General features: G+C 43.6%; 1 protein-coding gene across 1 annotated transcript in view; it reads left to right on the top strand.

Moving 5' to 3' along the window:
- Nucleotides 1-3425: 3425 nt before the first annotated feature.
- Nucleotides 3426-11688, top strand: part of ITPR1 (inositol 1,4,5-trisphosphate receptor type 1) — a 320598-nt gene continuing 312335 nt past the window's right edge. Inside the window, exons 1-2 of the mRNA XM_057554628.1 lie at nucleotides 3426-3661; nucleotides 4529-4604. The gene's annotated coding sequence lies outside the window, so the exon portion shown is untranslated. The remainder of the gene's footprint in view (nucleotides 3662-4528; nucleotides 4605-11688) is intronic.

Raw genomic sequence — 11688 nt, 5'->3', positions numbered from 1 at the left:
CTGGGTGTCACACCCATTTTTTTTTCTGTTCTTTGCTTTCTCCAGCATATCTTGCTGTGTTAATCAGGGTAGCATTTGAGGGTGGGCTTCTAGGAAGATTAATTCAGTTGCAGTTTTCAGCTAAATACCGCTGACGAGAACCTGTTTCTATTTGTAGGGTTTCCCTGGGGTAGGCTGGTGTGCTAGTTTTGGACGTTCTTCAGACTTCTACTCAATCTGTGATAGTATCCTGACTGCAAAGCTCTCCTACTTCCCTGCATAGGGCGTTTTCAAGGGCAAAGTCATAAATGGCAACTTTCAGGGCTGGTCATCTTCTCAAATTGGATCTCAAGAATCAGATTCTTGGTGTTCTAGACCAGCACTGTCCAGTAACGAATAATATAAGCCATATATGTAATTTTCAATATTGCGGTAATACCGTAAAAAAGTAAAAAGAAGCAGGTGAAATTAATTTTTATAATCTACTTTAACTCAGTATATCCAAAATATTATCATTTCACCACGTGATCAATATAAAAATTATTAATGAGATATTTTGATTTTTTGGTCCTAAGTCTTTAAAGTTCAGTGTGTATTTTATACCTACTTCACATCTCAGTTACAAGTAGTCACATCGTAAGTGCCCAAATGCCTAGTGGCTACTGTATTGGAAAGCACAGATCTAGAAAATTCTACCAGGAAAAAAATACAGCAAAGACAAAGAAGCCCCCTTCTCTCTATGGATAATGGAGAATGAAATGGGCTGTGGTCCTTTTATCGGGAATTCAATCATCAGTCATACTCCATCATAGAGAACCTCTGAGCATCATAGCAAATTTAGCAAAACTACTTTCTAGTGATCCAGTAGCTTCCAGAACCTGAGGCCAGTTGCAAAATGTTGAATAGGACCATTCATACACACAGGTAGAGGAAACAGTCTATGACGCAAATGGGCTACAAGGTTTGTGGGCTCAAAAAATATGTTCATCTAGCTTTCCACATGCCTGCCACACCTCCTGTCAAAACACCTTTTTAAAATGAACATTTTTTTTTTTGCATATCTAAAAAAATGCGCAGACAGAGGACTAAGGCCTGTTGGGTTAGGGGTGGTAGGGAATACAAGCATAAATAAAACATGGTCCCTGCCTTTAATGAAACTTGTGGTCTGGGTGGGAAGACAGTGGAGAAAGCAGTTAAAGGTTAAGTGTCCACTATATGGTGAGGATGAAAATCACCCAACTCCAGCCCTCAGACTTGAGCAAGTTTTCTTCAGAAAATCCACGTTAAAATCCCACTGTGTTTCTGAATTAGAAGCACAGGGAACAATTGCCCTTTAGTATTTACCAGTTATGTCAGCATAGAGCGATTTGTTGAATATAAAAAGCAGAACAAAAAACCCTTCAGCAATAAAACAGATTGTTTTCATGGAGGAAGAGAGGGGACAGATGGGAAAGGTGTGAACCCCTTTGTTGTGACAAGATGGGGGAGCTTCCTGCTGATGGGAGTGGTAGCTTGAGGCATTAGGCACAAGCCTGTGGTGTCCAGGGACCAGAGGATGATGCTGAAAGAGAGGAGGGGACAAAGGTGAATGTGATAACCATTCCTGGATGATTAAACGCTTATATGCGCAAATACAACACATATGTTTACATTGGGGAAGCTGTGGAGGGCAGTAGTAAAAAACCAAGGTTTGGGAGTTGGACAGCCTACTCCCTGTGTGACTTTGGGGAAGTTACTTAACCTCTCTGTGCCTCAGTTTTCTCATAAGTAAAAAAAAAGGTTCATTAATAGGATTTGATGAGGTAATGTACATAAAGAGTTTAGAGTAATGCCTGGCACATGGCCTGTACCCAATAAATGTCAGTAATTATTATTAGTTTTGGCATTATTATGTCAGTAATAATTATTAGCTATGCTGCTCCCCTAATTTGTTTCTGAAGTTTCACAAGACTGTTGACTCTGTATCAAGCAAACTTGACAGAAAGTTGGCAAATTCTAATGATTTTCTCCCTCCAAGATGGCAAAACTAGGGCAAAGAGATAAAAATGACTTGCCCAAGGGCTGAGAGGCTGCTCCCAAAATGGGGAGGGAGGCCGTTTAAGGCGGTGGTGATGGGTTTCCCGAAAGACAAGGACTTAGTACACTTATAGGCTGGACTTGGAATGCAGGTTGCACTACTTAGTTGACGGTGTCATCTTGGGAAGTTACTTGATTTCTTTGAGCCCTCAGTTGCGCGTCTGTCAAATAGGGATAATAAATATGCCTAGGGTTGTTAAAACTCAGTCTCCCCAATTATTATTATTGCTAATGCTGTAGCAGATCCTACGCGGCAGTAGGCAGTGCCTGTCCGGAACACTGCGATGTGTTTTGGCTCACCACCATACTCCAGTGCCTGGCACAGCGCCTGGTACCCAGTGGACTCTCAGGAAACGTTTGAGGAATGAACGCACATCTTCTGAGGCTGACTTGCCCTCCCTGCAAAAGCCGCAGCCTGAAGCTTATAGCCAGTCATCACTTAGCAGTGAGCTGAAAGCCACCTTGTCCCTGAAGCCCCTGTCGGAGCTGCTGGAGGGCGCCCCGCCTGGACGCACATCTTTGTGTGAGCGCCTCTCTCCACAGCCCTTATTTTTCTGGTTTGCGGTTTATTTACTTAAGCATTTACAGCTCCCGGGAGCAGAGGGGCTGCCTGTAGCAGGGTCAGGACCGAGGTCGCGGTTTGTATTTATTTTCTGCCTCTCAGTCTCAGCGCTGGCAAGTCACAACCCTGCTCCTTTATTTGTGCACCGAGAGGCTTGCGTTTCTTTACCTCCTGCGGGGCGAGGAAACACACAAGCAGTTCGGGTTCAGGAAAGTGTTCTCAAGCCACTTGCCTGTATCCCCGCTTGCGCTGCTCCCAGACTTAGTTTTCTGTGCAAACCCGAACAGGGCAGAGCAGATTAAATAAAGACAACCTCGCGCCTTTAATCCTTGACCGCAAACACTGGCGTTTTTTGTGCCCTGGATTTCTGAAATTCTTGGCTCGGGACTCAAAACGGGGGAAGGGTGGGTAACAGCTTGTAAAAACTTCCCAAAGCAGAAATCCGAGCTCCTCCCCGCTCTCTGCTCCCAGTGACACCTGGATTCTAGGGAAAGGGGGCAACCGAAGGAGGAGGGTCCCCAAGGGTTGGGGGCGCCCCCAGAGATGGTTTTGGGTCGCGGGCTCCAAACCCAGCCGGCTCTCAAACCCGAGCTGGTTTTGAAGCCCGGACTCTCGGCCGGACGCCCCTCCCTGTCCCGGCGTGCGTCTATTTAGAGCCCAGCCCGGGAGCCCATAGGATTCTGGGACTTGTAGTTCACCCTCGCGGCCCCAGGCGCCGCCACGACCCCGGGCTCGGACTACATTGCCCAGGGAGCTTCCCGGCCTATATAAGCTGCCAGGAGTCGCTTCGAAGTGCAGTAACCATGTGGATGAGCTGCTGAAGCGTTTCCTCAGGCTCGCTGGGGTGGGAGGAGAGGAGGAGGTGGTGGTGGAGGAGGAGGCAGAGGGTGGAGAGAGAACGCTCACGCCCAGAGGAGGTGTGGGTGTTCCGCTTCCATCCTCACGGAACGAGCTCCCGCTTCGCGGACATGGGATTACCCAGCGGCTGCTAACCCCTCTCCTCGCCCTGCTCCCCCAGAGCGGCGTGGCTCCCCGGGCACCAAGGTAGCGGCTGGGGCCGGGCAGAGGGCGCGGGGAGTTGGTACTGTCCCCCCGGGGGCAGAAGTTTTTGCCTCGCTCTCTGGGAGTTCTTGGTGGATTTGCATGCACTTGCATGCATTTAGAGGTTCTTTTACTGAGGGCGTTTTTGGGGGGTTCATTTGAGGTTAAAAAAATTCTGGACTCCATCGACTGGCTTTGAGGGCTACCCATTCTGGATTGGAATGGCATTCCCCCAAGTTGGAAACTGTTGCAGCTGCTGCAGGAAACAGTTTTTTTTTTTTTTTTTTTTTGGGAGGTGTGTGCGGGGGTGTCCTGTGTGAGTCCGCTGAAGGAAACAATCTTTCTTAAAATGTAGCCGTCCCTCGTGCTGCACGGTTGGGAGAATAATGCATGCGCTGGGGCCCCAGTGGGGAGGTTTTTAAAAACGGAAGAAAACCCCGGGAGCGGTGAGGGATGAAGTGTGGACGAAGCTCACGCCCGATGAGGATACTTGGCCTCCGCTCTGGGAAACAAGTGCTTTGGGCTCTGCCAAACACTTCGCTTAGTTTCAGCCCCGCGGCGCGTTCGAAGTTTGTGCGCACTTAGTCTCACTTGTCAGTTATATATTGGAAACAAATAAGCGAATTTACCTGTAATCCTCACCTAAGTGATCCAACCAACCTACCTGTCAGATTTGGTGGTGGTGGTCGTGTGTGTGTGTGTGTGTGTGTGTGTGTGTGTGTGTGTGTGTGTGTGTGTTTGGGGGGGGAGGGGAGTCGTCTCTCCAGGAAGGAGGCTAACGAAAGTGGAAGTGGGGAATTTGAAAATTTCTCTTAGGCACCCACATCTGGCCAATCTCATAGTCAGTCTTCTTTCTTTCTCAATATTTAGGAGCTGACTACCGAGGAGCGGGACTCGCACCCCTGGCTGGGCGTGTGTTGGCAGCAGAGTGCCTGACCCGGGTCAGGTGAGTGTGGAAGCCTGAGAGCTGTAATCAATAAGGAGTTTCTGTCCTAAGCCTATTTAAGTTCTCTCTAAAGAGTCATGGAGATGCGGAGTAGGAAAGAAAAGGAAACTTCATAGCTCAGTCTCCAAAATTTGTCACTGCCTTTGGTGAGGGCTTTAGGGAGCAGATGAGATCCAGGGGGCAGTCCTGCCTAGTACTTTTGGCCCTAGCTCAGAAGTGAAGCAGCCTGAAGGTTTATGAGAGGAGGGGAAAAAAAGAAAAACATTAAATGGAGCAGTAAAAGGGATGCCCATTGGTGACGTGAGAATTGAACTTGCCAGGTGGTGTGCTGATGATTTAAATTCTGAAGGATACAGTGTATTTCATCTGCCAAGATATGTAAGCAAAAATTATCTGCTTTTCTCTTTCAAAAATAGTCACTTTCTTTTTTCTTAACTGTGAATGTGTGTTTAATCAGAGTAGGTTGGGTTCCAAGAAATGAAAGTGGTTGCTGGCAAACTGAAAGAATTAGAACTTTAAAAAGGGAAGTTCTTGAAACGTAAGATAATAGCATCCAGCCCTTGACTTGAAGCCACTTGAACATCAAGGAATCTGGTGGATTCCTATGGTTTAGGTGCCTGTCATGGGATATGAGCTGAGAGCAGCATTTATCTGTAGACACAAGCAGCTCCTATTTTTTTCCTCCCCAAATGTTCAGACTGCACTTCACGAAAGGGAGGTTTCAACGGGTGCACATACATCCCCATTGCTGCAGATTTGAGCATCACAAGTTTTTTCTTCTGAAATGGTCAGGAACAGGATAAACGATAGGGTAATAGGGCTGGGGGGCCTGGGTCTTCATAACTTCTTTAACATTCTAAATATTTAGCTGTTCCCTGGGCTACAATCTTCGGGCTTTTCTAATTAGAAAAGAAAAGTCAGACATTTCATTATAGTAGTATTGTGCTTTTGTTTCCTGTTGATAAGCTCCTCAGGAGTGCTCGTGGAGTGGGAAGGATTTGGATGTGTGAGGTCTACTTCCTTCTTGGAGTTCTCTTGACTCGTGTGGCTACGTGGGCACGCATAAGGCCAAGGATTGGGTTCAGGTCCCTTCTTCAGAGTAAGCTGCAGGCAGGGAGAAAGTGGTCTCTTCTCTGACTGGTTGCTAAACATAATAATACCCATTAAGTACTTGTAAGCCAGGTCCAGAGCCATACATCACAGAAACCCTGTGAGTCAGGTACAGGTGAAGAAGCTGAGGTGCAGAGAGTGAAATCACTTGTCCGGTAACTAGCACCCAGTGCATGCAAGATATAACCCCAGGGTTTGGGACTCTGCTGCTTCCCACAAATGCACCTAGGTTTGTGGGGGGATAAGGGGGTAACTGGGAAAAGTGGTAAACTTATTGCTGTCGATGAAATAACTTTTGCTTGTGTCCCACCAAACGATGAAGGAACAAAGTGACCTTGATGTAAGAAGAAAACGATGTAGCCATAGATGTAGGAATAAAATACTGTGGGTATTGGAGGAGGTCTTAGGTGTTGTACTGAGTTCGTTTTGGTAAGCTGTGTGCTGAAAGTCTGCATGAGGAGAATAAAAGAAACCAAACCAAACCGCAAGGAACGTTGTTTAAGTTCATCATTGGGTTTATCTCATACCTGAAATCCATCTTGATCGTCTACATCAAGGCATCTGAGCAGGTTACAAGAATCAGGTGTTTCTCTATTTGAATACTTCGAAAGTTTAAATTGCATTGAGTCTAAACTGTGAAATGTTGATGTCTTTTCATGTATCCTTCAGTTTGCTTTGTGGCCAGTTGTGCAAGAACACTTTTCTTTTTAGTTTCTTACTTTCACTTGCGTGTGTGTGTGACTGTGTTGAAAGTATAATCTGCTTTTTGAATAATTCAAATTGGAACAGACTATCCTATCAAGATTTCCTTATCAGGCAGGGAAAGTTCTTTATGCTCGTAATGAATTACTCCTGGCCTCCAGTTTGGCACTCATGGAAGTTGTTTGGGGTTGACGGTGGTGTTATGCATTTAAACACAGTGGTTGCCTTTTGGAGGGAATTAGCATCTTTTCTTGAGGAAGGAGAGATGGAATGGTTGCTTAGAGGAGAAGAAATAGGCAAACTGAAGACAGATGTGTTGGCTTTTATCTCAAAATATTTTCAGCTGAGGAAGACCGTGGTCTTAAAGAGAGAAAGAAACTTCTAATACAATGGTATACTACCAACTGACTTCCACAGCAAAAACTCAAATGGCTTTTTAGCTCATTTGTAATGATTTCATGGAAAATCTGATCTCTTTACAAGCAGCTCTTAAAAAATAAACCAAAATGAAACAACAAACACCAAATCTGAACAACAGAAAAAACTCAAAGAATTAAAATTAGGCCTGGAGTTAGGTTTTTAGGTCACGCTGCCCTTGGGCACGTCTAATTAAGGAGTCTACCCAAGGCCAGTGCCCCATCTTTTTGCTGTTGGTTTGATCTTTTAAAATAAAACACATTGCTTTCACAGGCTCTTTCTTTAGTAACTGGAAGTACATGTGATTTTTTAGTTCACTAAGTTTTTGCCCGGCTCTTTTGATGAAATCAATTAAGGCTTGAAGTCAGTGACAGGAATGACATAATTTCCATGATTGCTACCAATTGTCATAGTGTTTGTGGTTCTGAGGTTATTGCTAATGAGGATGACTTGAAACCATCACCCACTGAGCTATTCCTCCTATTGAACTATGTCCAGGTTCTTCCCTAAACTGAACATTGTTTAAGGCACTTGGTATGATAAATCTATTCTAGAAACTCTAATGCCTGTTAAAGTTGTGGTTCAAATATTTTATTCCTTCATTCAACAAACTTTGAGTACCTGCTACGTGCCAGGGTGTGTTCTAGATGCTGGGGATGCAGCAATGAGAGTCCTATTCCTAAGAGGCTTAAATCCTAACTGGGGGTAGGCAGCCAATATAATTAGCAAGTATTGTAGTATGATACGCAGTAAATGCTAAGGAGAAGAATAAAGCTGGGTGAGGGGTCACGGCAAACAACAGTGTTGGTGAGGAAGTGGAGAAATTGGGACCTTTGTGCACTGTTGGTAGGAATGTAAAATGGTGCAGCTGCTGTGGAAGACAGTATGGCTGTTGCTCAAAAAATTAAATGTAGAATTACCAGGTAACCCGAAAATTCCACTTCTGGGTGTATACCCCAAAGAGTTGAAAGCAGGGATTCAAACACATTTGTATACCCATGTTCATAGCAGTGTTAGGCAAAAGATGGAAACAACCCAAATGCCCATTGACAGATGAATGGATAAACAAAATGTGGTATATCTGTACAGTGGAATATTATTTGGCCTTAAAAAGGAATGAAATTCGGATACATGCTATAACGTAGATGAACCTTGAAAACATTCTATTAAGTGGAAATAAGCCAGATGCAAAAGAGCAAATAGTGTATGGTTCCGCTTAGAAGAGGTTTCTAGAGCAATCAAGTTCATAGAGACAAGAGGCAGAAGAGTGGTTGCCCTGGGCGGGGCTGCTGGGGAATGGGCAGTGTGTTTAGTGGGTACAGTTTCCTTTTGGGAAGATGACAAAGTTCTGGAAATGGATTGTCGTGATGGTTGCAGAATAATGTGAATGTACTTAATGCCTCTGAATCATACACTTAAAAATGGCTAAAATGGTAAATTTTGTGTTATATATGTATATTTTACCACAATAAAAAGAAAAAAATGATAACAGCAACAGAACAGAGTAAAGGGGATAAGGGAGTACTCTGGGAGATCAGGAGTCATGGAAGGGCTTTTTTTTTTTTTTTTTTTCCTTTTGACTTAAATCAGGTTAGGTCTCTTTTTATTTTCAGTTTGCCTTTTGTTATTTGTACCTGCAATGCGAAAACGTTGTGATCAGTTTCTCATCTCTGTTTATGGTTGTGGTAACAGGGAAATCAACTGTTGATTGGTCAGCTCAAACTGTACTCATTTACCTGTTATGTCTGCTTGTCTCTCTCTCTTTTTTTTTTTTTTTTTTTTAAATTTTTGTTGATTTGCAATGTTGTGTTAGGGAAGGGCTGTTTAACACGGTGGCATTTCAGCAGAGATCTGAAGGAAGTGGGTGGGTGAGCCATGTAGGTGTCTGGGGGGGTGTATGTTCCAAAGGGCCAGAGCAGCCAGTGCAGAGGCCCTGAGATGGGAGCAGGTGGGGCCTGTTAGAGGAAGGGCGAGGAGGCCAGGGTGGCTGCAGCTGAGGGAGAGTGCCAGGCGTTCAGGTTGGGAGAGGGAACCGGGCAGATTGTGCAGGGGCCAGGTGTTTGCCGGTATGCAATGATTTGTTTCCCCGAGGATTTCTAAACTCGCACAGCGTCCTCAGCGGTTCTCGGCATCACTGAACCCCTTGTCCTTTCCGAAGAGGCTTTGGTGAGGCTGGCAGGATCACATACCAGCTTGGAACTTGCTGGGGGATAAAACCCAGATCTCTAGACTGTCTGTTTAATCACCTGATTTACCTGCGATTGTAATTCACTTCAGGAGGAAAGGCATCTTTGATAAAAGAGGTGAACGTACAGTTAGCTTGGATAACAAAACAAATTCTAAGAACCTCATGATATTCCTGGGGGTTTATCTTCAACACAAACCTTTTGTGCCCTGTGGCTACTCTGCAGTCTGTCTAGTCTCATTTTAAGGAATTACACACAGAGGACTCTCGCTCTGCCATCTAAGATCCTTGGGGGATATGAAGCTCCTTCTAAGTGACTCTCCCTGATGAGTGGAGTGGACCCTTCAACGTGTACAAATGTGTAACAAAAATACATTTTGTTACTTATTGTATAAGATGTACATATTCAGTTGTAATAAAACCTTAGGGAATATAGGCAACAAAACAAAAGCAGTCACTCCCAATCCTACCATCTAAGATTAGGGTTTCAAACTTTCCCTCTATGTATAGACATATAAAAATTACACGTATGTTTAAATTTCATGAAAAGGGACTCATACCTCCTGTTTGATTCCTTGCCTTTTGCGTTCTATATTGTGAACATCTTTTCTTCTTAATAAATAGACATCTGAGTCATTTATCCAAAGGGGGCTGTACCTTTGATGGGACTTCATTGGAATGAGGACATGTATGGAATCGCTAGGGTAAAAAAAAAAAAAGTATATCATTCAGGTTTCATCACTGTCATAGAGTCCAGGTTTTCTCATTCAGTTTGTACTGTTTTTAAGAATCTAAAAAAGGGTGGATATGTGTATATGTATAACTGATTCACTTTGCTGTACACCTGAAACACGTTATAAATCAACTATACTCCAATACAAATCAAAAAGAAATAAGGAGAAAAGAATAAAAAAAAGAAAACGAAATGGAAGGTAAAACACTATTCAAATGTCAGTTACCATATTACAAGGGTAAAGCCTAGTTATAGTGTATTTAAATAAAAAATTTCTCATTTGTTCTGCAAAGTAACCTAATCCCCTGAGGGGTTAGGGCCAGGCACTCTTTTGTTTGCACTCAACAGGAAAACTTTACTCTAGAAAATTGGAGATACACGTAGTAGTAGCGATCTTAGTATTATGAACCCCTCTTTACTCCTTACCCTCCATGGTTGTCAATTCATGACCCATATTGTTTTATCTACATTCTCATATACTCTTCCCTTTCTTCTTGGATGGCATTGAAACAAATCTCAGATACACCAGTTCATCTATATTTTAGTATATGTCTCTAGTATTGGGATTCTTTAAAAAAAAAACAAACATAATCACGATACTACTGTCCGTCTCAAGGGGAAAATAAAGCAAATTTTAAAATTGCGTCTGTGTTCTCACCTCCTTAATTTAAATAAATTTATTATTTCAACATATATATGATAATAATAACAGATATGCATACTTCAACAGTTTGTTTGAATTAGGAACCAAATAAGGTGGATACATTGCAAATGGTCACTGTGTCTTTTAATCTGTATATTTCCTCGACCCCTCTTTTCTTTCCATGCATTTTTTGGTTGTTATTAAAGAAACTGGGTGATATCTTTTCCTACAGTCTGGATTTTGCTGACTGCATCAGTGTGGTGTAGTTGAACATGTTCCTCTGTCCTCTGTATTTATTATATTTATGTTTAATTTGATGGTTAGATGCAGAGGCTTGATCAGAGTCACGCTTTTTTTTTTTTTTTTTTGAGAAAGTTGGAGTTCTGAGAGGTAGGGTATGCATGAGGCATAGAGGTAAATGTGGATTTCAGTGTTTTTTTTTTTTTTTAATAAATTTATTTATTTATTTTATTTTTGTTTTTGGCTGTGTTGGGTCTTCGTTTCTGTGCTAGGGCTTTCTCTAGTTGCGGCGAGCGGGGGCCACTCTTCATCGCGGTGCGCGGGCCTCTCACTGTCACGGCCTCTCCCGTTGCGGAGCACAGGCTCCAGACGCGCAGGCTCAGTAGTTGTGGCTCACGGGCCCAGTTGCTCCGCGGCATGTGGGATCTTCCCAGACCAGGGCTCGAACCCGTGTCCCCTGCATTGGCAGGCGGATTCTCAACCACTGCGCCACCAGGGAAGCCCCAGAGTCACGCTTTTTTTCCCCCAAGTCTGCTGTGAGCTTCACTCACGGGAGTGTGTGATGTGTCTGGATACGCTTTCTTGTGATTAGCACCCAGTGATGCTCATTGCCTCAATCCATTAGTTCAACTGGACTTGTAACCCTCCTAATTCTATTTTTTCTAGTTCATTTATTAGCTGGAATATTTTATGAAATGAAATTTCCTCCACTTAGTTTTTGGTTCCCTGGGGTAAAGTTCATATATATAAACAAAAGACAGGATCAATACTTCAGTCTCTCTCTGTGTTTTATCAGTTTTCAAAAATAATGCGTTGATTCCCTAGCATGATCCATGGCAGTGGATCTCAAGTGGGGGACATTGGATGATATCTGGGGACATTTTTGGTTGTCACAACTGGGGAGAGGGTGCTACTGGCATCCAATGGTTAGAGGCCAGGGATGTTGCTAAATAGCCTTCAATACATCTCACAGCCCTCCAACCCAGAATGATCCATTGCAAAGTATCAGCAGTGCCACTGTTGAGAAACCCTGTACCAAGATGACCAATGGGTA

Source organism: Balaenoptera acutorostrata, chromosome 10, assembly GCF_949987535.1.
Source record: "Balaenoptera acutorostrata chromosome 10, mBalAcu1.1, whole genome shotgun sequence".
Lineage (NCBI taxonomy): Eukaryota > Metazoa > Chordata > Mammalia > Artiodactyla > Balaenopteridae > Balaenoptera > Balaenoptera acutorostrata.
This window is presented reverse-complemented; position numbering and strand designations above follow the sequence as displayed.